General features: G+C 46.6%; 1 long non-coding RNA gene and 1 pseudogene across 1 annotated transcript in view; both read right to left on the minus strand.

The window, feature by feature from the left end:
* LOC136482737 (uncharacterized) overlaps positions 1-27,972 on the minus strand; it is a 251,724-nt gene that overhangs the window by 34,212 nt on the left and 189,540 nt on the right. The gene's annotated exons all lie outside the window — the stretch shown is intronic.
* On the minus strand, positions 111-27,964 carry LOC136483919 (indole-2-monooxygenase-like; annotated as a pseudogene).

The raw sequence follows: 27,972 nt of genomic DNA on the forward strand, positions 1-27,972 counted from the left end.
CAACTACTTAAACCCACAAAATACATAGAGCAGGTACACAAATTCACATGCAGGCCTTACATTCATAGATCATGTATAAGCACATAATTTACGGAGCATCCTGCATCAGATTATGCGTAGCTAGCGGTACCAGGTAGTTTTGGAACAAGGATACGGTTCTCCTTTCAGTGAACCGTCAATCCGAAAACCTCTGTCATATCATTATCCTCCTTCTCCATGCCAGCTGGCAGCCCCCAATAAAAACAGTACACGAGGTTTGCCAGCATGATCTCAACAGTAGCCAACCCAAAGTTGATGCCAGGGCACATCCTTCGACCGGCTCCAAATGGTATGAACTGAAAATCATTCCCCTTCAAGTCGATGCTCGTGGCGCTACCACCGTCCCTGAACCTCTCTGGCATGAACTTCTCCACTTTCCCCCATGACTCTAGATGTCTACAGACAGCCCAAGCGTTGATGACGACTCGAGTTCGAGAGGGGATTGTATACCCATCGATGTTACAATCCACCATGGACTGGTGAGGCAAGAGTAGTGGGGCAGGTGGGTGTAACCTTAGCGTCTCCTTCACAACAGCTCTCAGATAGGCCAGGCTATCTAGGTTCTCTTCCTTGACCATTTCCTGTCCATTTGGTGTCTTGCTCCTTACCTCAGGTCTTGTAGCTTTGTCATGAGGTGAGGGTGGCACATGAGCTCTACCATGGCAAGTTCAAGGACCAAGAATGATGTGCTGGTTCCCGCATTGAACATGTCCTGGGTGTGGGTAATTTAGGATAAGTATGCCAATCGAAAATGACACAATCTATAATAGATCTACTTTTGTTGTCTAAAGAAAATGTTAATATCGGTACCTACGAGTCACTCACCATCAAGACATCCTTGATATGGTCCCTGGTGATACTGTACTCTTGCTGAACAGAGAGCATCACGTCAACAAAGTCTGTGCCCTCTTCTTGCTCAGCTAGGTCGCCACAGCGATCATTGAAGCTTCACCTCTCATGGTCGCTTATGATATTTTCAAGTACCTCGTCCCATCATTCATGCGTCTCGTCTGGCTTTCTGCTCTCAAACCTGGTGAACATACCTAGAGAGTTCACTAGCCCTGGGAAATAGTTTTCTAGGCTAAACCCTGCATACAGGGTAGAGTTCATCTCAATCAGCTCCCAGAGGGTCTTGTTCCGGCCGTCTTGCCTGAAGAACTTGCCCGACACCACGCAGCACACGATGTCATTGGTGAACGTGTCCATCGCGTCGCTCATGTCTACTGCCATGCCTGCAGCCATGGCCTCCTTCAGCTTGGTCATGACTAGGCGCACCTAGTATTAACAAAATGAATGAAATATTATTACATATGGAAAGAATTTTATGTGACCGATCGCGTGACGCGCGCCCGAGCCCGTGCCGGAGAGGAAGAAGAAGGTGGCCAGGGTTCCGGTGAGGGTCGCTGATGTTGGAGAACGGAAGCTCACCGGCATTAGGATTTCAAGGTAAGGAGATCTCCTCACCAGTAGGCTTAGAAGCGGTTTCGGGGGCAGCGGCGGGGAAATGGCGGTGGAGGCGGGCTAGACTGCGCCAGGGTGGGGCGACGGGGTAGTAGGAGACAGTGGTTGGACTGGGCTAGCAGCGTGGGGCGGAGCTCCCTAGGCCTTGCCCTGTGATCAGGGGAGGGCGGGGTTGAGGGACAGGGACGGCAGGTGGGTGGTGTGACGCGGTGAGGTATTGGGAGCGGCCGGTCACTGGTGCTGGGGGCGGTGGGAGCGAGGACGAGGAAGACGCCACTGGGGAGATGCCCTGTGGTGAGGGGAGGGCATGGTCGAGGAGGCAGCGGCGGGAGGTTGGTGGGGTGGCAATGCGGTGGGAGCGCCGGCTGCGGGCGGTGGATGGGAGAGGGTGGGGACAGCGGAGGAAGGGTGTGTGGAGGGTATGACGCGAGGAGGAAGAAGGATCACGCGTGCGGGCCTGCGTGGCACGCTCCTCTATTGCATGACTGGTCGCGCAATTTCAGCCTGCCATTACATAGGGCCAGAATTCATGCATTCTCTTTCATCCCCTACTATACCTAATAATAACCTTCCGATAAAATAAGCTGTTACCTCCTCTTGGCGGGCTTGAGGAAACGAGTTCACCTTCTTGATGGTGAAGAGGTGCGTGGCGACAAGCTTTTTACTTTCCACCAATAATCGCCGTAAGGACCAAAACCGATTGTCGATGACCTGTACAGGAAGTTGTGCAGGACCTTGGACGTCGGCAGCGAGGCGAAGATGTGGTCAAGCGTGTGTAGGACCGCCGGTGCCGCGCGCGGGGAGGAGGCGACGAGGTTGGGGACGCTGCTGAGTTGAAGGGGCATGAGGCCGCCGCCACGGTCATGCTTGGTGGCAAGGTCATGGCGGCAGACGTGTTGGAGATCGCCGATGCGTTGCAGGTGGCCGATGATCGGCAGCCTCCCTGGAGGTGACGGCAGGAGAGGATTCGACTGCTTCGTTTCGTCGTCGCTGGCGTTGGGGGGTTGGTGGAGGCGTCAGGAGATGACAGGTAGCAGCACTAGCATGAGAGGCACGACGACGAACCAAAGTTGCCATTGTGATACTAGTGGCATCCTAGTGGACACCAGCATAAACTGGTACACTACGTGCAACAAGTGAAGAGCCGCAATGGATAGATGGTTAGTTCTTCCTGCTTCCCGGTAGAGCGACGACGAGTGTTCTGTGCAGTGCTGCAAATGCTTTGTTCTTAAAATAACTGGCGCACATGCACGTACAACAATATGAACTATGGATAGCTACGACAAAAATATCTAGGTTGTCAAGTTCAGCACGAGTTTTTTTTGTCTACTTGTTAGTTTGTTGTTTATTTTCCCCTTTCGTGCCATGATTGGTGACCATTTTGGAATAGATAGACTCAGAACAATGGTCTTGGCCACGAAAGGTCGACACCTATACACCTCCGTGACCCATGATTGGTGATTTTGTGCGTTTTGGCCACGAAAGCCGGACACCTACACCTAGCTCGGTGATCTATGATTGTGTGCTGAATTTGTGCACATGAATTCATTTGATGTAAAAATTCTCTCGGCTCCTGCCCTGTCTATCATCTAGCCTTGGAACACCCACGTATCCTTCGTCCCTGCCTGCTACCAAATTTACTGCCATTCAATCCTCGTGCTCTAATTGCATAGGCCTCATTGGTTTCCATGTCACCACTGCTTGCAGCAACCTTCATTTGTTCTCCTTCCAATCAGCTACCTTTAATTTCATTCAGCCCCATCTGTTCACCTCCACACTGTTGCTTTGTCATGTAACATTTTGTGTTGTGGTATGGCATCCTTGAAGAATATGGTTTTATGAATGGTAACATATGGCGGACATTTCCATTGGTAACTGACAATTGAAACTTGACTGCGAATGAAGGAAAGGCGAATGAATTTTAAAATTTGTTGATTCATGTCAAAATTAAGAAAAACATATGAGAATAAATGGACAGAAAGTTGCCCCCCCCCCCACCCAACCGATGGAAAGTTGATTCAAGTGGTAATGTAGCGCATGTTTTGTACTCTTCATGTTCAACCTAAGGGAGTCACTACTTTGCTAGTAAAATCATATATAATTTGTGTCCCATTTCCTAGGACATGCCTACCCCTCCTCTTGACCCAAGCCTATGTCCCCAGCGCTCCACGACACCGCTGCCACCTCTCCATCCACCAGCATGATGATGAAGTCAACATCTAGCGCCACGTTTGGCGCCCTCATTAACGGGCCTCCTCTGGATCGAATCTCACACCAACATTCTGCGTCCCGTTGAACATGACCATCATCGTCAAGTCCCTTGTGCTGATCACCCTCGAGTTGAAGCTACCTGACTTCACCTGCTGGTTAGCCTTCTTCCTCTCCTTGTCCGGCAAATTTGGGCTTCACCCGTACATCCACGGTATGGTGGCTTCATGTCCCGATGACCCATCTTGGCGGCGACTTGCTCCTATGTCCACAACTGACTCCTAAGCTCTGTTGTGAATGACGTTCTTTGCCTCGCCCTTGAGATGGACCAAATGGCCCGCCAGCTCTAGAATGCCATCGAGGGCCTCTTCCATGATAACAAGGCTCCCTGTGTCGTCTTCCTCAATCATGAGTTCCAGTCCATGACTCTGGGTGTCACGTCTCCATCGATGAGTATTGCTAGAAGAAAAAGGCTACCACTGATGCGCTCCATAATGCTGGCCACACCGTCCTTTGACTCATAGCTCGTCCTCAACCTGTTGTGTGGCCTCAACACTCGGTTCTCCAGCACGACTGACAATACCATCGACTCTAATCTACTGCCTGACTACGCCATGGCTTGCGAGAAGCTGGTTCTCAATGTTGGGGTTTAGTCCCACATCATGTAGCGATGGTGAGGGAGCACAACATATAAGTTGGGAGAAGTCCCCACCTATCAGGCTAGTCTTTTGGGTTGAGCAAAGTCATGGGCCTTATATGTTGTTAGCTTCGGTGGACCTTGGGACCTATGCGAGCGTAGGCTCGTGGTAACGAGCCGAGACAGGTTCAAGCCAGCTCCAAGATCGAGAACTCAGTGGTTACCACCGGTTCCAATATCAGAGCTAGTACCCAAGTACAGAAAAAGCTAAACCCGATAAAAAATCTGTTGCCCATCCTAGGGCCAACGGCTAGGTCAAACGGGCGAACGACATGATCCTTGATGCCCTCAAAAAGAGGCTATATCAGAAAGAAGAAAAGTATCCAGGCAGATGACTCAAAGAGCTACCAGCTATGGTCTGGGGACTGCGCACTCAAGCTAGTCGCAGCACCGGTGTGTCTCCATATTTCTTGGTCTACGGCTCAAAAGCCATACTACTAGCGAACATTGCCTTGTGAGCACCTAGGGTGGAAAATTATGATGAAGAGCAAGCCATAGATGTTCAGACAGAGGACATCGACAGGGCCGAGGAGGAACGCCTGATCACCTGCGTCCATACAGCCAAATATCTAGAAGGCTTGTGGAGGTACTACAACTGCAACATCAAAGGTCGTTCATTTGCTGTCGGCGACCTCGTTCTCCATAGAAAACAAAAAACTGAAGGGATGCACAAGCTCTCCTCCCCCTAGGAAGGGCGTTATGTCATCAAAGAGGTTACCCGACCAGGGTGTTATCGCCTATGTGACTTAGACATAAGCGATGTCCCCAATTCATGGCACATCGAGCACCTTATACGTTTCTATCCTTGAAACGTTCTAGATATATACTCTCCACTTCATGATGAATAAAGTTTTGGTCTCCATAAATTGTCTCCATTTTTTTCTCCATTATGATTTAATGTCCACTTACAATCGCCGAGCTCTAAGCTACTCCTTAACGAACTCCAGTACGAGATCGCCATAACTGCTCAGCCACGTTTCTCCAAATCTCCAACGTATTTCACCGAACAAGTTTCTCCAAATCGCCGACCACGTTTCTCCAAATCTCCAACATATTTCGCCGAACAAGTTTCTCCAAATCGCCGACCACGTTTCTCCAAATCTCCAACGTATTTCACCGAACAAGTTTGTCCAAATCTTCGACCACGTTTTTCCAAATCTCCAACGTATTTCGCCGAACAACTTTCTCTAAATCACTGACCACGTTTCTCCAAATCTCCAACATATTTCGCCGAACAACTTTCTCCAAATCACCAATCGCCGAGCAGCACACATCTTGTCTCTACGCTCTATGGAGAAGACCAAGTCTCTAATCTCTCCCTACACATGCTACGGGCTCCGTGCTCTGCGTTATGGGTGGTCGGCTGTGGTTCCTTGGTCACGCCTATTCCTCCTACACATGCACGAGCTCTACGCTCGACGTTATGGACTATGGGCTAGCCAAGGCCAAGAGCACAATAGAGAACTAACTGCTCGGATGCCACTAATACCATGTTTATCTCCAAATTATTTCGCCAACCGCTGAGCAGCACACATTCTACTCCTTTCTCTGTGGAGAAGACCCAGTCTCCGATCTCTCCCTACACGTGCTACGGGCTCTACGCTCTGCGTTATGGGTGGTCGGCTATGGTTCCTTGGTCATGCCTGTTCCTCTTACACGTGCACAGGCTCCGCGCTCAACATTATGGACAATGGGCTAGCTAAGGCCAAAGAGTTCAGTAACGAACTAACTGCTCGGACGCTATTTATACCATGCACAATTGCGTTAGGGTTAATATTCTAATGATTTTTCACCGTAATACCAGCAAAAACATGCACATGTCAACAATTATACATATACATAAATGTTTGTTTGTGCCCTTGCACATTCTAACTACTTTCTCTAGTTAATACAGTGTGACTCTCCAAGCAGATCACTGAGCTTCGCCATCGCCGTCCGTCTCGCTGAACAGGTCAATGTTACCGGCCAGCTTATTCACGGCGTCCTCCACCTCATCCTCCAGTTACTGGTGCTTCGCCTTGCCCATCCCTTCAGTGAATCCGGCCCCTATCACCTGAAGGTCAATGGCTGGATAGTGGGACCAAACCACCGCAAGGGCATGGGTAATGGTAGTCACAATGGCGTCGTGGTTGAAGCCCTTGAAATTTTCCCACGCTGCCTTGCACCTCTAGATGATGGTGTCCAAACATGGCAGTCTGCCATTGGGTTGAGGAGCCGCCTCTAGGTCGACGCAGTTGAGCACCGGTTTAACTCCAGCGATTACGGTGTCGAACTTGTTGCTTTTGGTCCTGGCCTCCTACACCAGCACATCAAATTGTGCCTTGACCCTCTGACGGTAGTCTGCAAGCATTTCAAGGTTCCATCAAGCAAGGAACTACTTCAACAGTAACTCTAACCAGGAAGTACACACCTTTTAGCTCCTCGGCCAGTTTGTCTGCTCGCCATGTCTCCTTCGCCTTCTCCTCTCAGAGTTGGTTGACGGCTTGGTGCAGCTGGCCAAGCTTCGCATCTTGCTCTACAAGCAAAACAGTCATCAACAAAGATATGGTTGTTCAATAATACAAAGCACGTTCGTCGATATGTCGTACTTGTTTCCTACTCAGATACGTTTCTGAGCTACTCGGACTTCCGCTCCAGCTGCTCGGAAGCACTCGACAGCTGCTCGGAGATAGTGGCCAGCTGCTTAGACTTGCCACGCAGCTGCTCGAACATGGTCACCAGCTGCTCTGATAGGACGCCCTTCTGATACTCCAGGTCCCGCATGTTGGACTCAGAAAGGTCTCGCTTGCGCTAGGCCTTCTAGATATTCTTCTCCATAAGGTTCATCACCTCCTTTGGTTTTTTGTTCTTCTTGGCAAGGGGCGCCATCCTCTTTATCAGCTGGCGCCGCTGCTCAGTAGTTTGAGTTATCCCCTACAAAAACGCCAAGATTATGAAGAAGAACAATCTCCAACGACAAAAATGAACATTACAGATGCAGTACTAACCTTGATCTATTTCATCACTCCAGTAAGGGCAGAGTCCAATCTCTTTAGCTCCGTGGTGGTGTCCTCCTCCTCAACAACTACCACAACATCGGTGCGTCTACGAAGGATTCGGATAGCTTGGGGTCGAGGTTCTTCATGTTCGATCTCTTCCACCTCGCCCTCCTCCACCTTGGCTGGAGGCACCACCAGGGGGCTCCGTGGCCAGACAGTGGGTCCGACCATGCCCTGAGATGCCTCGGGAGGCATTAGCTGCTCCTTAGGCACCACAGGCTTAGCCGCCCTCGACTCAAGCATGGCACTGACATCTCCTACATTTGCCGTTGAAGACCCGGCGTTTTCTGGCATTGCCCCGGGCATCGTTGCCGAACCATCCGCTGTCGGCGCTAAGTGTTCTCCGTCGCCAAGTTCACCAGCAGCGGTAGTCGACTCCTCTGCAGGCCATCGAGCACCTAGGGACTTCGAGACAGGGTCCACTGGCATCTCTTCTGCCATGGGGCCAGCCTTCGTTTGCTCGTCAGTCTAGATGGGTGGGGCCGGATACTCCGTACGCCTTGCTCTACATCAGATCAGATCGTCACTCGCTAAAAAAGGATAAGGATATGACAACCAAATAACTCCAAGATAAGGGTACTTACGCAGCGGTTTTTTGATAGATTTTTCTAAACCGATGCTGCCTACCCGAGCTCCTAGCCGTGGCCTTGGGGTTGACGCCTGCGACTTGGGGTGGAGGTGCTGTAGTCTTCGCCATCGGCCTCTCCTTCGCCCGCTGCTCTGGGCTCACTTCGCTTGCTGCTTGGGGACTCCCTCTGCCCACTGCTCTGGGGCTCCCCTCATGTGCTGCTCGGAGACTCCCTCTGCCCGCCGCTCCGGGGCTCCCCTCGCCTGCTGCTCGGGGACTCCCTTCGCCTGCTGCTCGAGGACTCCCTTTGCTTGCTGCTCGAGGGCTCCCATCACCTGCTATTGGGGGACTTCCTACCCTTCCGTTGATTGTTCCTCCAAGCATGCTGCGCGGAGGCGCCTTCATGCTAGGTGGAGGAGCAACTAGAACTTCGTCATCATTCGACCACTCAAACATTGTGGTACTCCACGTTCGAGTGGTCTGGTCATCACCAAGCGAGATGCCACCCGGCTTAAGGGGGGCAGCACTCGCCATCTTTCTCTTCTTCTAGGCTAGCTCGTCTGCCGCTACCCTCTTCCCCTAGATTTTCTCTGACACCAGGGATGGACTCACTGATGAGATGCTGACGGCTCCCTCTTCAGGCTGTTTCAATGGCCGGGCATCTACTACCTGCGGCCAATCTCCCCTCGGCACGCCCAAGAAGTACACCACCCTTTCCTATGAATGGATCTTTGTATAAGTGAATCAGTCCACTGCTCAACAATGACAGAAGATCAAAAATGTCAGGAACACACAATTGAGATATTTATCTAGGGATGTAGATTTTTGCAGTGAAAGGGTCTCGTCTGCCCTAGCAAATGGAGCGAATTGCTCTACAACCCGCTCTTGCACTATGTCCCTCGACAACATCTCTATCCTCTCCCAGGTACCGTCGGTCTCCCCGTTGAAATCAAAGGCTGTGTGAGCCATCTCCTCTCAGGGCTGCACGCGATGCACTATAAAGCTTGTCACCACCAATCCACCGTTGGTCTTCACACCCTTTATTAAGCCAAGGAGCTCCCTCACTTGCTCCATATCAGCGCTGCTTGGCATCTCCGACCAGCTCTTCTGGCTCTCCGGTATGTGGTTGGCATCGCAGCGGACGACAGGGTGGCTCTACTTCATATAAAACCACCTGGCGTTCCACCCCTTCAGCGATGTGTTTAGTGGCACAGTAAGGTACTCGCCCGCCATTCCATCGCGTAGCTAAAGATACACTCCGCCGACCACCTTGGAACCACCGCCGCCTCTTTTCTTCAGCCAGAACAGGTGATGGAAGAAGTTGAAGTGGGGAAGGATTCTGAGATACGACTCATAGAAATGGATGAAGATAGAAATGTACAATATGATGTTTGGGTGGAGGTTGCACAGACTAACTCTCCAGAACTCCATCAAATCCCTCAAAAATGGGTGAACAGGAAAACCTAACCCGCGCCAAAAGTAGTCCTCAAATACCATAGCTTCATTGGTATGAGGCATGGGGAAGGGCTCACTGAGGGTCGGCCGCCATCTGGCGGTGACGCGGTCGGGAAGAACGCCTGCCTCCACCAATTTGTTGAGCTCCATCTCCCCTAAGCGCGACTGCACCCACTCTTCGTCATGATTGGCTCTAGCGCTCGCTTTCTTTGGGCTCGCCTTCTTTGGGTTCACAGCTCCCCTCTTCAGCACCATCTCTCAGATCCGGATGAGGATTGGTGGTGAAAGTGCGCGTGGATGTGAATCTAGAAATGTGAGGGCTAAGGAAGAAGATGAAATGGCAAAGTGGCAAAGGTGGGAGCGCGGGATGCAGAGGCGCAGTTATAAAGCACTCCCCCACCTTTTCGCATTAGAGGGTTTTTGGGAAACCGTTCATGTGATTTGCGCCTCTCTAAATTCTCCGCAACAGCAAGGTGGGCCGTTACCTGGGCTTTCGCGTAACCGCGGCCCATTTCGCTGATTTATCTCCACAATTTGTTACGGCTCACCGAATATTCGCTGACTTCTCCGCCAACCGTTATGGCTCAGTAATTACTACTGTATAGCCATTACCCTAGTATTTTCTCCGTGATTTGTTTTCTCCAAGATTTCCTCTTGTGGCTCAGGGAATGTGTTAGCATTACATCTCGATTCCTCGCCGCATTGGGGATTTTTCTTTAGTTGACTCTTGTTTCTGACCCTAGCACCACATGACTATGTCACCTACTATCAGGCTTGGGGGCTAAGTGGGCACACTTCACCTTGCGGTGAATGTGCTTTTTCTCATCTCGGGGCTACGCCCAAGGACTGACTACTTGCTTGGCTGGTCTTCTACTATTCTTCTACTTTGGACCCTAGCACCACATGACTATGTCATCTACTATCAGGCTTGGGGACTAAGTGGGCACACTTCACCTCGCAGAGAATGTGTTTGCTTTATTTTGGAAGACTCCGTGCCTCTTAAAGCTGAAGAAGACTATCTCTTTTTCTCGTGGACGAACTCTAAGTGGGCACACTTGGTCCACTATGAAGAAATTTTCGATTCTGAACTTGAGCTCCTTACACCCTAATGGCAAGCCGTACTTGGGTTACACTGCTCAGCTACGGTTCATGCTGCTCGGTGATGGTTCACGCTGCTCGGCAACTGCTCACAACTGCTCGACAACTCATCATGATGGTCGGACCATGAGTCTGACTGCTCGGCTTTGTTCGCACCTACTTGGACAAGCTCAAGACGATGTTGCACAATGAGTACAAGGTGCTTGGGGACTAGCTGTGGGGGTATGACCCCGAATACCCATGGTAGACCACATGGGCTACGCCCCCTAGGGTGGCCCAGCCCGTGAGATTAAGCCTTGCGGGGCACGACTCTGCTTGGCGCCTCCCGCAAGATACTGGGAAGATATCCTAAAGATGCTACGAGATCTGTTAGGATACTTATGATCCCATGATTCCTGTAATCTATTATTACTTTTCGATTATCTCTCAGATCTAACCGACTTGTAACCCTACCCCCGGACTATATAAGGCGGGCAGGGACCCCTCTAAACTCACGTAGTATCATACGATAGCCAATACAATCCAATAGACCATAGGAGTAGGGTATTATGTCATACTGATGGCCTGAACCTGTCTAACTCGTGTGTCTCTGTTCCCTTCTTGTTCTTGATTACACACCTCTCTGTCCATCAATCTACCTTCGTGGGATACCCCTCGGAGGACTGCAGACGATTATTTGTCAACAGTGTTCGTGATTCTTTTGGCTACAAATCTTTTGATTAGTTAATCTTTACTCATACTTGTTTATGGGATCACCATTCGCCCTTACGACAAATGCTCTAGTAGAAGGGCCCTAATAGAGACGGATAACCCTTGTATACACACTAGAGTAGTAGTCAATAGCGTAGACGTGGTGTTTAGGCTGGAGGCTACCTTCATTTGCCTTGTACTCCATGGTTGAGAGGTAGGTGGCAGGTGCTGATAGCCCTGTCCATCCCTTGTAGTCCCCCACATCTAGGTACGACATAGAGCTACAGGCTAGAAATGCTTGGCAGACCAGGTGTTCTCCAGTGCCCGAAGTAAGTGAGTAAGAGTAGAGTTTGTCTATTTATAGACCCTATAACCAAAGTAATCCATCTCAACCTTTACCAACTTTATCCTTGTGTTGTCCTTGGACAAACTATCTAGAAGAGTACCTCCATTCCATGTGGAAAATATGATACCCTGAATATATACGGGTGAAATGCTACAACGGTAATTCCGTGCGCTTGCGGATTATTTCTGTATGCATTAAGAAATACCAAAAATCATGTAGAGATGGTGGGGGAGCACAACATATAAGGCGGGAGAAGCCCCTACCTATCAGGCTAGTCTTTTGGGTTGAGCAAAGTCATGGGTCTTATATGTTTTCAGCTCCGGTGGACCCTAGGACATGTGGGAGCGTAGGCTTGTGGCAACGAGCCGGGCCAGCTTCAATCCAGATCCAAGATCAAGAACTTAGCAGTCACCACCGGTTCCAACAATTGGTATCAAAGACGGTACCCGAGGTCAGAAAAAGTTAAACCCAATAAAAAAATCTTGAGCGTCACATATGTGGCGGATGTGACAGAACCGCCCAATTTATACAAGATCAAGTACGGCAGCCCCCGTTTAACACATTGATGCGTGCATACTTTCATTTATATAAACCCGATAGTCCGTCGAGTGTCCCGAAGGACCTCGGTAAATCAACATCATAACCAAGATCGAGTGATTAAGCAAATACACATCACATACATAGAGTTGCAGCAGAAATAATGTTTACAATGAGTTCACAAATAATAATACAAGTTTGGGTTTCAAAACTGATTGGTCAAAAAAACATAGCTTTCAAATGATTACAATAATATAAGTTCCAAATACATTGCTAGCATAAGTGACATCCTCTGATAAAATCATATAGATGAGAAATAAATATAGAGTCACCAAGCCCACCGGCGGTTAACCACCTTCTTCAGTAGGCCAAGAACTTCACTTGCAACATGGTGGGATAAACCCTGAGTACTCGAATGTACTCAGCTAGACCTACCCATCATAAACAAGAAATAATGTGACACCAAGGAGTATGCAAGGCTTTATTGGTAGAGCTAACTTTGACAAAATTTTGCATAAAAGCCACTAGTTTAGCTGTACATTTTATAATTCGGTAACCAAGTTAATTATAGCTATTCATCTCTAGATTAGCAACTAACCTATGCCAAACATGTGGAATATCATTTAGTAACAGACAACCATAACCATTGTCGGTGTAACATTTCCATATTCATCATAACCATCAAATTCCATTAATTAATGCTACGTTGCCGCTGCTCAGTCAAGTTCTCACTATCCGGGAGAGGCGGCGATTCAAATCGATTCCTACCCAGCTAGGGAATTTATTCCTAACACAAACCGAGGCACACCTGCGCTAAGGTATCCTTAGGTCACCTTTGGTACAATTCAGATACAGTCATGGGTCCAATCAGCGCCGCACCCTCAGAGATTCTACCAATATGCTAGGAAGATCAGGACTCAAACCCACCCATGGACTCATGCCATTGGCTCTCTACACATACTTACTACCTCCAGTGTGCGCACTTCCACTTATCGGGGACCGACCTAAATTGAACTACTCGGCTTCACTGTCGTATTGTCAGATTCGGCCAGCTAAGTGCTAGGCATGTGTTCAACATGACATGAGGACGTACAACGAATCGATCCTTAATCAACACAGACGGGGATAGATAGGTTAGTGTTTGTTAGATGACACTCGCTTGGTGAGCATATCCTATTCAGGCATGTACTCCAAGGGTCTTTCCATCTTCGGGATAGGTCCACCAACACCGTCTTCTGGTTCGATTTCATCATCACGTCCTTCACGTGGTGCATCTAGCGTACCTAGATGAGATGCAATACTGCAAGTGCATGAATATGAACAATGGTTAAATCATATTGATTTAAGCACTAGAGAGCAAGTCATTCAACTAAGTAACTAGGGCTACATAATTTAGAGCATGCACTAGCAACATCAAGAATGGGCAATCAACTTAAGTGCATACATAGAATTTGGACAGCAGTATAGCAGTCACGTGTTTTAACCATAACTGGAGTTACAATCATTCAATAAGAGTGATCTTGGACTTTATGGAAAGATAATGAAATTTTCTACAACTTTGTTATGCATTCCAGAAGCTAACTCATAGGTTAACATGATCAAATATGCCAATATCTCAGGTCTATACTGATAAGGATAGAAAACTAACATTAACTTTAGAAATGTATAACTGGAGTTGTAATCATCCAACAAGCATGATCCTTAACTTTATAGAAATCTTATTAAGTTATCTACAACTTTATTATCATATTTAAGTGATTCAACAGTTATTTGGCATTAAACACACAAAGCAACAATTCTGTCCAAAACATGGACATAATCTGACATGTAACTTCAGATAGCAATAAGTTGAGTTCTAGCTTTCACAACAAGCTGGTTCTAGACTTTTTAGAAATATTATCAAACCATGCACAATTTTGTTATAAACATTACAAGCTAATTCCAAAGTTAACTAGGTCAAACATCACAAAGAAGACATCTCTATCCAGATTAGAACATAATCTATCACTCCACTTCACAAGCTCATAACTGGAGATTTAGACCACAAAAAAAGGGTGATCTTTAACAACTGGGAAAGATCCTAAAAAGCACTACACTTCTTCTATTATCTACAAGACATGATTCAAAACTTAGCTAAGTCAAACAACACAATCATTCAGATCTGTACAGAGAGCATGCAAAACTTAACAACAAACTTCTAAAATCTATAGCTTCTAAATTATCAGGCCTATGGTCATGACAATTTAAAAAAAAGGAAGATTATTAAGTTACCTACAACTTTGGTATTCACCATATTCACAGAAAACATCATTATCACCACGAAATTAATTGCCTAACCACAACCATACATGCAGCCATTTCAGCACGTATGCGACATGGCTCTTCATTTAGTTCTTTAACAAGGTAACATATGCATAAGTTAAACACATAGGTCACAACTGCTATGAACATAGTTAATTAGCATTGGTTCTAGGTAACATGAAACACCATAAACACTTTAAGCAAGAATTAAAGCAAGGATGAAGAACTTGTATAAGCAACATAATCACTAGTTGTTACATTAACATGAGAGCATACATATAAGTTATATTTGAAGCTTACCCACTACTTATCATAACTTAGCATCTTATATATCACTTAACAATATCTATTAAAAGCATCACATGACTTAATTGCATGCATCTACTAGCATCCTTTCATTATCCAATTATACACTAAAACATATATATTAATTATAGGTGATGTGGTAAACACCTCATTTGGAGCTGAGATTTTTATGGATGAGATATGTTATCAAAACATGACTACTTTAATAAAGATCACATACTCAGGTTTTATATTTTAATTACTATGAAAAAGACAAATGGCTATTGCAAGAAAACAGGTAAAACCAAGATAAATATAAAGATCATTATTTTCTATAAATATATAGCCATATTATATGTTATCATGGTAGTACAACATCATACAAAGCTAGTGGAACCATATTTTTCATGTTTACACCTACATTTAAAATTATAACTTATTTAAAACCATTTATCAAGCAATAAACAAGTTAAATCAATCATACTACATCCGATAATCATAAAATTTTTACCACAGCACACAAATAGTATTAGTAGCCTACCATAAAATTTTAACAGCCATTGGAGCATCCAAACTTTATATATGAAAATGACAAGCAAAATAAGCTAAAATTGCCTATTTAACAAGATTAATAAAAAACATGATAAAAACAGTACACAACTAGCATGTTTAATATTTTTCTTAGCTAGAGAGTGTCATCACAAGACTAACACATCTAGAATCACAATTTTTGGACTTCTATAATTCAATATATGCATCTAACCAACTTAAAAGGATTTCTAAAAGCACTTTGCAAGAATAAATAAAAACATTAGAAACTTTCTACTAACATATATCATATTATGACTCTACTGTGTAGATCTACTCACAAGGATTCAAAAAAGTCCTCATTTGCTATTTTATGTTTTTTTCTACAATTTGTAATGCTTTTCCAAAGTTTTAGCCATAAAAGAAAAATAGATTTGCACCGAGGACCCTAACTTTTCACTAAAATAGATTCCAGCAAACAAGTCCTTATTGGTACTATTCCTTGAGTCACATGATTCATAGTTGGGTCCTTCCCTTTCACCTAATTCCTACGTGAGGTCCTTCACTCGGACAGAACAGAGGAGGCCGACGGCGGCTCGAATTCCGGCGAGGTGGTCCTCCTCCGGCGGCGAGAGGTGGCGGCGTAGTGCCAGGGGATCCATGCGCATCCATGGGATAGCTTGGCTCGACCCGAGGTGGCCTGCGGCCTGCTGGCCATGGAAGCAGATGACAATAGCGACGGTAGCCTCCGGCGATCTGGCTAGCTGGCGGCGGAGGGAGGCTCAACGTGCGCTGGAGTTCTAGAGGGGCTGTGGGCATCCGAGGGTACCATTGGCTCACTCCACGGTGGCCCGAGGCCAGCCAGCCACGCGTAGTGGTGCCGACGGCGAGGACGATGGTAGAGAGGCTGCAACCGATGGGTCATGGCTCGGATTCACCCCGCGAGCGTGGGCAGGACACAGAGGGGTGTGAGGCGAACAAGTTTGTGCGTGTAGTTTGGGCAGAGAGGGCTTAGAGGGTGGGGAACACGGTGGGCAGTGGCGAGCTCGGCTGGCAATGGCAGCCATGGCGTCCGCCCCTGCAAGCAGCAGCATCGTGAGAGGAAGAGCGCAAGGGAGGGCGAGAGCGAGTGAAGGGGAACGTGCCTGGCTCTCCGCATGGCTGGAGCACAAGGGAGCGCAAGAGCAAGCAGCAGCATCGATGCAGGGGCATAGGGACACACGATAGCAAGGTGGGGCGCTCAGCTTGGGCATTTTATCGAGCACGTAGCGGGCAACAGTGTGGCCGGCGTGGGAGTGGATTTTGGGACAGTCACTAGCCGAATTGGACCTTGGGACCAAAAGCAAAGTTGAAGCCCATGAACTGCTCTACATCTTTCATTAAGGGCGCCGAGCCATTAGAGAAATAGATTAATGGGTAATTAAGCCTGGATTTGATGCTGTCAGCGACTAATCAAAGATTAAGCCTTTCTCTTCTTGAGCTCGAATTACTTGACCGAAACATGGTCAAATTGATTCCAACTTTTTGTGTGTCCTTCTCCAAAACATATATTCCAACTTTTACTTTTGGCTCAACTTGAGGTGTTTAACAAATTTTAGAGAACGTAGGACGCCAATGTCAATGACGATGAATTCCAGACTTAGAATTATTTAGAGCCTAGAAATAGTTGTTGATTCCATCTTGAGTCCTCCATTTGAGCCACTTAGAAGTTGAATAAGGTCTGGGTCCAAAAATAAAGTTTATTTTACTCCACTCAAACTTCAACTTTTATTTAAGGTCAAACTTCCTATCTGGTACAGAAACCATTTTTCATCTTGGTCAAAGCAGCACCTCGTTAAACCCTGTAATTATTGAGGCCTTTTCTTGACATTTGCTCAACACGAACCCTTCACGACTTTTGTTGTAGAGTTAAATTAGAGTTATTTGGGCAAGGTAGCAAGGTTTGGTCGACATCTCATATTCCCATTTACTTAATAAAGCAATCCAAGAAAGATTATAACTTATCATTTCATGTGACTTCTTGATTCCAAACTTCATGACACTTTTCCACTGGTCAAGATTGATGCATGTTGATGTAATGTACATGAAATAAGCATGTTTAACATTACTCTTGCATAATCTTAACAAGGGTTCACATGTAAGTAAGGGTGTGTTGTCCAAGTTTAAGTTGGATCCCACTCTTGTAGATTTGATCTTGACACCTTCATCACCACTTAACATGTCATGTTTGGGCTCAAATCCATTGCTCAACTGGTCATAAACACCTGGGGTGTTATAGTGGGGGCACCCTGATGTGCGACTATAGGGGAGATTGTTGGGGTTTAGTCCCACTTCGGATATCGATGGTTGAGGAGCACAACATATAAGGTGGGGGCGGTCCAACCTATCAGGCTAGTATTTTGGGTTGAGTTAGGCCCAAGGCCTTGGTATGTTGGCCCAAAATCCTATGCAAGAAAATGCTGGTGAGGTATATTTGTTAATAATCTTGCATCTCTTATATATATGAAATTAAACATAATTCTATTAATTCGTATATATCTTTGTGTTTCTACGTACATAGCCCTCAAGATCGACGACGTCGACGAAAAGTAGTAAAAGTGTACGAGGCCTGACAAAACTATTGGAGGGCTACTACATAACCACATAAGTCGATCCTAATACCAGCAAACTGTTCTAGCCAAAAAACAATGCAAAGAAGTTCATAAACCACTATGAGTTCTTGTTAGGGACAGGGTCCCGATCAGCGTCCATGAATGGAAAAAGAAGAAGGTTGATCCTCTAATCATTTTTGTCTCTGAGCGAGAGAAGGACCTTCTTTGGGATTCAGTCACTGCACATTTCAATCTATCAGTAGATGAAGATTTAAAAAACTAGTTAAAAGTTAGGCTCTCAAGAAGATGGCCACACAATTCCAAGCCTAGAAGAAGAAGTTGTACATTGAATTTGTCAAGAAGAATCTAACTCTAGATTTCAGTCAAAATAGCCTGTACAAAAAGTTGAGGGACGACTGACCTAAATTTGTGAGGTACAAGACATCGAAAGAGGGTGAGAAAGGGGTGAGAAGGAACAAATAGAATGCACGACAGAAGGTATACCATCATAAAATGGGATCAGGTGGCTACAGGAGTGCCATTCCAAAGTGGCAAAGAATGGAAGCAGACCTGCTTGCCAAAGGGATCCATCCATTTTCACTCGAATGGCCCAAACGCTCCAAGAATTGGTTTTTTGCGCATGGGGATCACAGGACCCAAAGATCGGGGAGCCAGTTATTGGTGGAGAAATCATAACAGTAGCACAAAGATTTATCGATATTGTAGATGCTTCTACCAGTGGTGCTTTTGTGCCCAACAAAGAGAAGGATGAGCTAACGTACACCCTCCAGACTCTTGAACACCCTAGGTGAACGCGTGGCAAAGGCATGTCGGCATGGCTTCCCTTAGGACGCCGCTACCTATAGAAGCCGCCAGTGAAGGAAGGATGAGGAGGCAGAGAGGATCCACATGTTAGATGTGGCGGTGCTTCGATCGCAGGAGCGAGAACAAAACATGGACGTGAGAGTACAAGATGAAATCAAATGGCAAGTGGGACTATAGTTGAGTAGCCAGAGGCAGTCATCAACATTAGAGCATGTAGTCAACGTTAGCCCACCTCAACTAAGAAGTAGCTGCGCTTCCACTGAGCTCCCAAATCAAGATGATGCATTGCAGCACTTCCCCATGGATGACATCACCGTGCCTTTGACGCCATGTGAGCAGCACATTCCCTTGGGGAATAATGGTGCCAAAGTCTTGGTGGCGCATGGTATTGTTTCTCCTATGGTCCCTAAGAAGACACCAACAAGCCATGGGATCAAATTCCACCTGGCTATTATAGCGTCTCGGTGGATAGAGTTATCAAAAACTATATGGAAGTGCCTCTTGACTTTCCTAGAGGTTGTGGGGAGAAGACGATAGGACAAGTAGAGCATTCATTTGTTTTATGGCGCAAGTGCTACATCATTATTCTTGGTGCGGCGGCTAGGGTACCATCGCCTCCTGCTCAACTACCTCACAATAGGTGCGGATGAAAGTGAACGAAATAGTTTTTCAACAATCATTCTTAATAATTGGCTTCTCATGTAATAATCACTTTTGTACTCATAGGTCTCCCAACCTGAGTCTAGTTCTTTGATCCCTTGAAGATCATCAGAGTGCTATGGATGATGATGCATTCCATGGCATGACTACATCTCCATCTCCATCACCTCCAAGGCGGTCTCCCCCTCCTCCACCTCCCGCACCGTAGAGCCAAAAGAGGCCCCCACCCTCAGTGAAGTCCCTGGTGAAGAATAAAGCCAACCATCATAAAAAAAAGCCTCCTTTAGAGAAGTTGCCTTATGAGAAGTTTGAAGAGGAATCAGAAGCGGTGGTACAAAAAGATTTGGATAATTGGCAGAAAAGTTTAGTAGATCAAAAGCAAGGAGGTTGAAACTTTAGAAAAACCTGCCAAAGCCACACTACATAGCTCAACATGAACTAAGGAAAAAATCAATAATCGCGAGAAAAAGCAAGGTGATGCACGTGAGCCCTCGCCATTATCAGACTATGAACGCACTCTCAACAAGTCATATAAGGCATCCTAGAAAGCGAAGAGAGCAGGACGCTCTCGACAAATCTCTGCTCAGCTGCTGGTGTCTGTAAGTGATTCTTTCTACAATTGAAGTAACTTGCATGTTAGTTCGTTGTCTATATACAATTATCCTCACACACTATATATTCTTTTGTACTACTTAAATGTAGATATGAGATGCTGAAACTAAAGAGAAAAGGGTTAAATGATGTTGGTTTCATGGATCCGAATCACACATTCAATGACACGCTTACTCGATATGATATATGGTGACCTCAAGTGGAGAATAATCTATTTAGGTTCTTAGATAACCAACATGACAAGACACTGATACTCTTCCCTTAAAACTTCAAGTGAGTGTTAATGTCTTGTGACCATTTTATTTTGCTTACTGAATATTGACTTTAGTTAATGAGTTATGCCTGCTTATAAACATGTAGCTATCACTGGATACTGCTGGTCATAGATATGCATAGGAGTATTGTAAAGATCTTTAACTCAGTGGCAAAACCCCAAGAAGATTACCAAGAAATGATAGATATTCTCCATTGGTAATTTCGGTCTCGCATACTATATACTCTCTTATGCCACTTTATTAATATAACTCCATTTATTTATTTTGTTGGGCAGTGCTTGGAAAAGGTTCACCGAGAAACACCATTATGGTCAATGGAAAGTGCCTTTGAATGTAGTCTGAAAGGGACCATGATGCCTTAGAGGGGCGTGAATTAGGCAACTTAAAATTCTACTTCTAAACTATGGCCTCTTTTTCTAACCTTAGCAAAACCTATGCAAAAAGATAAACTATCTAAATGTGCAACTACAATTTTGCTAGTGTGTTGCTATCTCTACCGCAAAAGGAGTTATGCAAACAATGTAAATGCGGAAGCTAAAGAGTAAGGTAGAGATATGCAAACTCCCGTTGATGACTCTAGTATTTTTACCGAGGTATCAAGAAGCGCGCAAGCTTCTCCCTAATCCTTGTTGGAGCCCCTTGCAAAGAATCCCTCACAAGGGCCAAGCTCTGAGTCGGGTAATCTCCATGGATAGCCCTAGGCCTTCCCCACATGCAAGTGGGTCTCTAGTGTGCCATCGTGCAAGCCTCTCTCGGACCACTCCTCGCCGTCATCACTATCAAGCTTCTGGCCGAAACACCACAGGCCTTTTTCCCTTCGGTACACGGTGGCGGCCACACCACAAATGCGGTTGGTGTGATCTTGCAAGACTACAATCCCCTCCGATGTACAACAATGGTGTGCACAAGCACCGAGTGGTAAGAGGTGTGCAAACCCTACTAAACACTAGGCCTAAACCTAGAGCAAGCGCATAAGCGGTGGTCTAATCAACCTAAGCACTTCGCAAAGCACCTACGCTAATCACCTAATGAATCACTAAGCACTATGCAAGTGGAGATCACCAAAATGGTGTATCAACACCCTTGGTATGTTTCCTTAACTCTCCACATCTCAAATGCCCAGTTGCGGGGTCTATTTATAAGCCCCATGGAGAAAGTAGTCGTTGGAGGTGAAACCCAGCTTTCTACTACTGACTGGACGCGTCCGGTTGTCCCGACTGTTGGAGCACGTGGGTTGATCGGACGCACTGCCGAGTCCGGTCACTATTGATTGGACATGTCTGGTCGTTCTGTTGCTGCTTTGGAACCTCTCTAGACTCGATCAGACGTTGCAGTTCCTGCGTCCGGTCGATCACTCTCCAGCGTCCGGTCAGTGCTGAGCTATTGTCGTGACAATGAACAGTATTGTCATCACGTCCGATCACTTGAATCCTCAGTGTCTGGTCACTGCTGCTGAGGCCTGCCTTTGCTGAGCATCTTGATCGGACGTGTCCGGTCGCTATATGGACCGCGTTCGGTCACCTCTGTGAAGCTCGTTTCTTCACGATCTTGTGTCTGGCTTGGTTTTCATCTTCATGTTTAGACTTCGCTTGATATTTTGGATCCTCTCTTGTGCTTCTAAGGTCTTGCTTAAGGTGTTGATCATCAGATCATCATGTCACCTTCGTCCAAGTCACGTCTTGCACCCTATTGAACTACAAAACAATCACTTGCAAATTCATTAGTCCAATTTGGTTGTGTTGGTCATCAAGCACCAAAATCCAAAGTAAATGGGCCTAGGGTCCATTTTCCTTACATAGTCCAATACCCAGTAAGTACTAGCTAGGTCACCACATCTTTATTTAGTTCAATTCATTATTACTATGCTTGATTGGATGATGATGAATCTTTTCCTCATAAAGTGGTGTCTGCAGCAGCGATTGGGGAACAACTTATGTGGATACTACATCTGCGAGTTCATCATGGAGTACTCAAGGAGAATAAGTGAAGAGATCCTCGAAGTACGCAAAAAATATACACAATTTTATTTATTACCATTGTGTTGATATATATAATAATATATATTCATATTTTTCCTTTCATTCGAATTAAAGATTGAATGGAGGAAGCAAAAGGTTATGTGATGTGACCAGATCAAATCAATTCAAGAGGCATTGTCAGGATTTCTTATGGATGGGGTCATAGATCCCAAAGGCGTGTACCACTATGACCCTAAAGAATTAATACCTAGTAGCCATACGACTGAAGACTAGGGTTGAATGAAATCCCAAGGACATGAGTACAAGGTTTTTGTGACTTTATTATGTACATATTTCATGCATGTACAACCTCTTGAAATATTTGTATATATATAGTTTCATACATTTTAGTGTGTTATTTATTATAATGCTCGAATGGAACCTTATACGTGGATGTATATTAGCAGCGTAGAATTCATATACAAAAATCTAATCCAAACAAAAAAGAATTGCATTGAAAAGAAACCTTAAAATAAAAAGGAATGAAATGGAAAAAAGAAACCTTTAGTACCTGTTGGAAACACCAAACGTGCCAGTTCTAGTGCACTGTCTGGAGGAGATGTGCATGAAGAAGTGGAAAAGAGGTTGGGAAGGCGCACCTACTACCCTATCGGCCAGAGACACAACAGAGATGGAAGGAAGTCCAATGGTAATGGCGGCACTAGAATTGGGGGAGATTGGGATAGAGCTATGAGGAGGGGAGGGGAGGGGAGGAGGGGAGTGGAAGATCGGCTGTCCTGGCCCATGGCGAAGCTCGCAGTGGAGAGGGCAAGGCCAGAGCATCATCGTCTGAGCCTATTTATAGGCCTGCCATGTCAGTTCCGGTGGCAAGATATTTTCCTCGCCTATGGGCTTATCCTGCTATCGCGCACGCTTGTTTGAATTCCTAAGGCGGTTCGCCATAGTGCGAGCTTATTCATGCGTGGCAGAGGAATCTCAAGGCTAGTCCATGGTGGTATGGGTAGAGGGAGGTCATGCCGCCGCATGTCGTGGGAGCAATAGTGAGATGGAGAGAGGAGGAGTAGAGAACTGGTGGGGCCAAGAAGCTTCAGGAATGTGTCCCCGAGCTTGTCCACTCAGAGGGGGCACGGTGATGGTGGCGTGGCCGAGGTGAGCACCACGACGTGGTATTCATGTCAATGGTAAGGAGGTAGATGATGGAGCTAACATGAGGGGCCTGTGCGCCAGCGAGTGGGAGACGGAGGAAGACAGGAGTTAGTGAGCTAGGCTAGGACACTGCCATTCATGCGGGCGCGATGATGGGCCAGCCCAATGTGGGAGAAGGGAAGGGAAGAGAGGGTCTATGTCCCATTTCCTAGGACATTCCTACCCCTCCTCCTAACCCTAGCTAGTGGCACCGGCGCTCCCCGACACAGCTGCCACCTCTCCATCCCCTAGCATGACGATGGAGTCAACATCTAGCAGCCACGTCTAGTGCCCTCACTAGCAGGCCTCCTCTAGGATCAGATCCTCACACCAACATTCTACATCCCGTTGAACATGACCATCATCGTCAAGTCCCATGTGCTGATCACCCTCGAGTTGAAGCTACCTAACTTCACCTGCTGGTTAGGCTTCTTCCTCTCCATGTCCGGCAAATTTGGCCTTCACCCGTACATCAACGGCATGGTGGCTTCATGTCCTGATGACCCATCTTGGCGGCGACTAGCTCCTGTGTCCACAACTGACTCCTCAGCTCTACTGCGAATGACATTCTTTGCCTCGCCCTTGAGATGGACCAAATGGCCTGCCAGCTCTAGAATGCTATCGAGGGCCTCTTCCATGCGAACATGGCTCCCTGTGTCAGTCTTCCTCAATCATGAGTTCCAGTCCATGACTCAAGGTGTCACCTCTCCATCAATGAGTATTGCTAGAAGAAAAAGGCTACCACTGATGCGCTCCATAATGCTGGCCACACCGTCCTTTGACTCATAGCTCGTCCTCAACCTGCTGTGTGGCCTCAACCCTCGGTTCTCCAGCACGACTGACAATACCATCCACTGTAATCTACTACCTGACTACGCCATGGATTGCGAGAAGCTGGTTCTCAATGTTGGGGTTTAGTCCCACATCATGTAGCGATGGTGAGGGAGCACAACATATAAGTTGGGAGAAGACCCCACCTATCAGGCTAGTCTTTTGGGTTGAGCAAAGTCAGGGGCCATATATGTTGTCAGCTTCGGTGGACCCTAGGGACCTATGGTAGTGTAGGCTTGTGGTAATGAACCAAGGGCGGGTTCAAGCCAGCTCCAAGATCGAGAATTCAGTGGTTACCACCGGTTCCAACATCAGAGCCAGTACCCAAGGTCAGAAAAAGCTAAACCTAATTAAAAATGTCGAGCTGTCACATATATGGTGGAGGCACCCTGATGTGTGACTATGGGGGCGATTGTTGAGGTTTAGTCCCACATCGGATATCGATGGTGGGGAGCATAACATATAAGATGGGGGTAGTCCAACCAATCAGGCTAGTCTTTTGGGGTTGAATTAGGCCCAATGCCTTGGTATGTTGGAGCTCCGATGGACATGGGACCTGTGGGAGCGTAGGCTCGTGGTACCAAGCCGGGCTCCGGCTTCAAGCCAGCTCCAAGATCGAGAACTTGATGGTCACCACTGGTTCCAACACTCAAGGAACTCCATCTTGCCAATGAGGGCAAGGTCGCCTCGCAGACCACCCAATACGTGGGATCGCTCTCTTGTGCCACTGGTCTGCCATGCATCCTCCTCCTGCCTGGGCACCCGAAGCTAGGGCGATGGCCGCAGCAACACTTGGGGTAGTTCTGCTGACGGTAGTGATGGCCCTGGCGGCCGCTCGGGCAGCGGCGGTGGCAGGCAAACACAACAAGAGGAAGGGCTGCAGCGGCGGCAGTGGTGGCCGGTACCAAGGCGATGGTCACGGTGCCTCACCACTGGTTGGGCCCTAGATGTGCTTCGCTCCCTGGGGGCTACAACAGCCGTAGTGGCATCCCCCCGGCGCCGCAGCCCACCTGGCGCGCAGCGGGTGCCCTCGGTGTGTTGGGCGCGTCCCCACAGGCACACGCCGCCTGCGCTGCGGGATAAATTGTTAATGTTGCGCTAATCTGTAATGTACCCTGCAGCACAATGTCATTCCCTTTTGGATAATCACCACTCTTGACTTTGGGGCTCTAAGCTTTAGTGCTTGCCACATAGGATGTTTGGATACTAGTTAGGAGTATTAAATATAGACTGGTTACAAAACTAACTGTATAAGCCATGACTAATTCTCAAGATGAATCTATTAAGCCTGATTAGTCCATGATCAGCCCATGTGATGCTACAGTAAACATAAGTCAATCATGGATTAATTAGGCTTAATAAATTTATCTCATGAATTAGTCTCGGCTTATGCAATTAGTTTTATAATTAGCTTACGTTTAGTCCTCCTAATTGCTATCTAAACATCCGATGTGACAGGGACTGAAGTTTAGTCATGGGATCCAAACTTGCCATGGTCAGCAGTAAGGGCATCTTTGGTTGGTGGCCTGGCACGCATCTCACCCATCAGACATCCATTCGAGTACGAAATCCATGGCCTGGGGTTGCTGCCTGGCTGCAGAACCAAACAGTGCCTAAGAGCCTAGGGCATGACACGAAATTTGGAAACTGCACCACTGTTTGCATGGGTTCTGACCGATTTGAGAAGAATGGAAGGGCCAAGAACCCAGTGGCTGCTAAGATTATAGCACTTATCACATCGGCCAATTCACACATTTTGCACACACACTAAAGCAAAATGGAAACAGTTAGTATAACAGAAATGTTTTCCGGTCTCCAAAAGTAATAGAGCTAGTATCATTATATTAAAAGAAAAAAATAGGAGAGCCTTTTATTCTATATGCAAATGGGCAAGGAGTGTATGAATGATATCGTAACTGCTCACACCATCTAAATGACAAGCTAAATCAACACATTTCTGGGAGGTAATGGCAAAACTGGAGAAGTTAAATACCATGCGCCTTCTCATATTCTTGACCTCCGTGAACCATGAGAAGACAAGATAGAAGCCAAGAGAGAGAAGAATGCAAGACAGAAGACAATTTGCAGTGGCTGATATGCAAGTAAATTGATGTGACATTGGAGGTTACCAAACTACAGTCTTTCTTTTCCCCCTCGAGGTTATCATTGTGGTGTAGATGCTACAACTCTTCTCCACAATTGTTCCTCAATGGGGAATCCTAGACTAAATTTGCTGATACATTGTAAAAGCTGAGTTACCCAATAGAATGCCCTGTATAAAAACTAGAGAAGACAACATGAAAAACATGTGATACTAGTTGACCTCAAATGCCTTGTACCATGCTTGTTACATGTAATTCTGAATCTTGCTTCGAGGAAAAACTTGTGTCTACAAGATCGTCGATTGTAATTAGACATACTTGTATAAAAAAGCAGCATGGTGCTGCCTAATGTTTGTTTTTATGATGAAACGGTTCTTTTTAACTAAACAACAAAAAAACGTAATCAAAATATATAATCCATTTCCTCACTTATGCATATTCCCTATTGCATAATCACCCAATCTTGATTCTGGCCAACGAGGTAATACAGACTATCCTTATCGTGTTCACTATCCATCCACAAGCATGCAAGTTGGAAACTTTACTAAGTTTGCATGAGCTTTAACCAATCTGACAAGAATGAAAGGATCAAGAACTGAATGGCTGGTAATGACAATCACAAATTCATGCATTCTACACGCACGTGATAGAAACATTAACACAGTTAGTCCAACAAATAAAAGGAATTTTAGTCCAACTTCACGCATCCATTTGAGGCACCGGGTGACTGAAACCAATGGCCTGGGACTGCTGCCCTGACCGCACAACCAAACAGCACCTAAGAGCCTAGAGTATGAAATTTGGAAACTACACCAAGTTTGCATGAGTTCTCACCGATCTGAGAAGAATGGAAGGGTCAAGAACCCAGTGGAGTCTTAGGAACAGGTTGCTGGCATTAGCCATCTTAGCACTACCTGTTCGCCCTTTTTATTTTTTGTGTGTTACCATTATGCTAAAGCTGTAGGCATCATCTTAGTTCTGGATAGGCCGGACTACTTTTAGAATCTTGTATGATCTTGATGTTCATAGAAGCTTCCTTTGTCTAAAAACATACCTAGAGAGTTCACAGGCTACCGATAAAAAAAGCTGTTACCTCCTCTTGGCGGGCATGACGAAACGAGTTCACCTTCTTGATGGTGAAGAGGTGCGTGGCAACAAGTTTTTTACTTTCCACCAGTAATCGCCGTAAGGACCAAAACCGATTGTCGATGACCTGTACAGGAAGTTGTCCAAGACCTTGGACGTCGGCCGCGAGGCGAAGACGTGGTCAAGCGTGTGCAGGACCGCCGGTGCCGCGCGCGGCGAGGAGGCGACGAGGTTGGGGACTCTGCCAAGTTGAAGGAGCATGAGGCCGCTGCCACGGTCGTGCTTGGCGGCGAGGTCACGGAGGCAGACGTGTGGGAGATCGCCGATGCATTGCAGGTGTCTGATGACCGGCAGCCTCCCTGGAGGTGATGGCAGGAGAGGATTCGACTGCTTCGTTTCGTCGTCGCCGGCGTTGGGGCATTGGTGGCGGCGTCAGCAGATGACAGGCAGCAGCACTAGCATGAGAGGCACGACGACGAACCAAAGTTGCCGTTGTTATACTAGTGGCGTCTTAGTGGCCACCAGCATGAACTGGTACACTACATGCAACAAGTGAAGAGCCGCCATGGATAGAT

Source organism: Miscanthus floridulus, chromosome 9, assembly GCF_019320115.1.
Source record: "Miscanthus floridulus cultivar M001 chromosome 9, ASM1932011v1, whole genome shotgun sequence".
Classification (NCBI taxonomy): Eukaryota; Viridiplantae; Streptophyta; class Magnoliopsida; order Poales; family Poaceae; genus Miscanthus; species Miscanthus floridulus.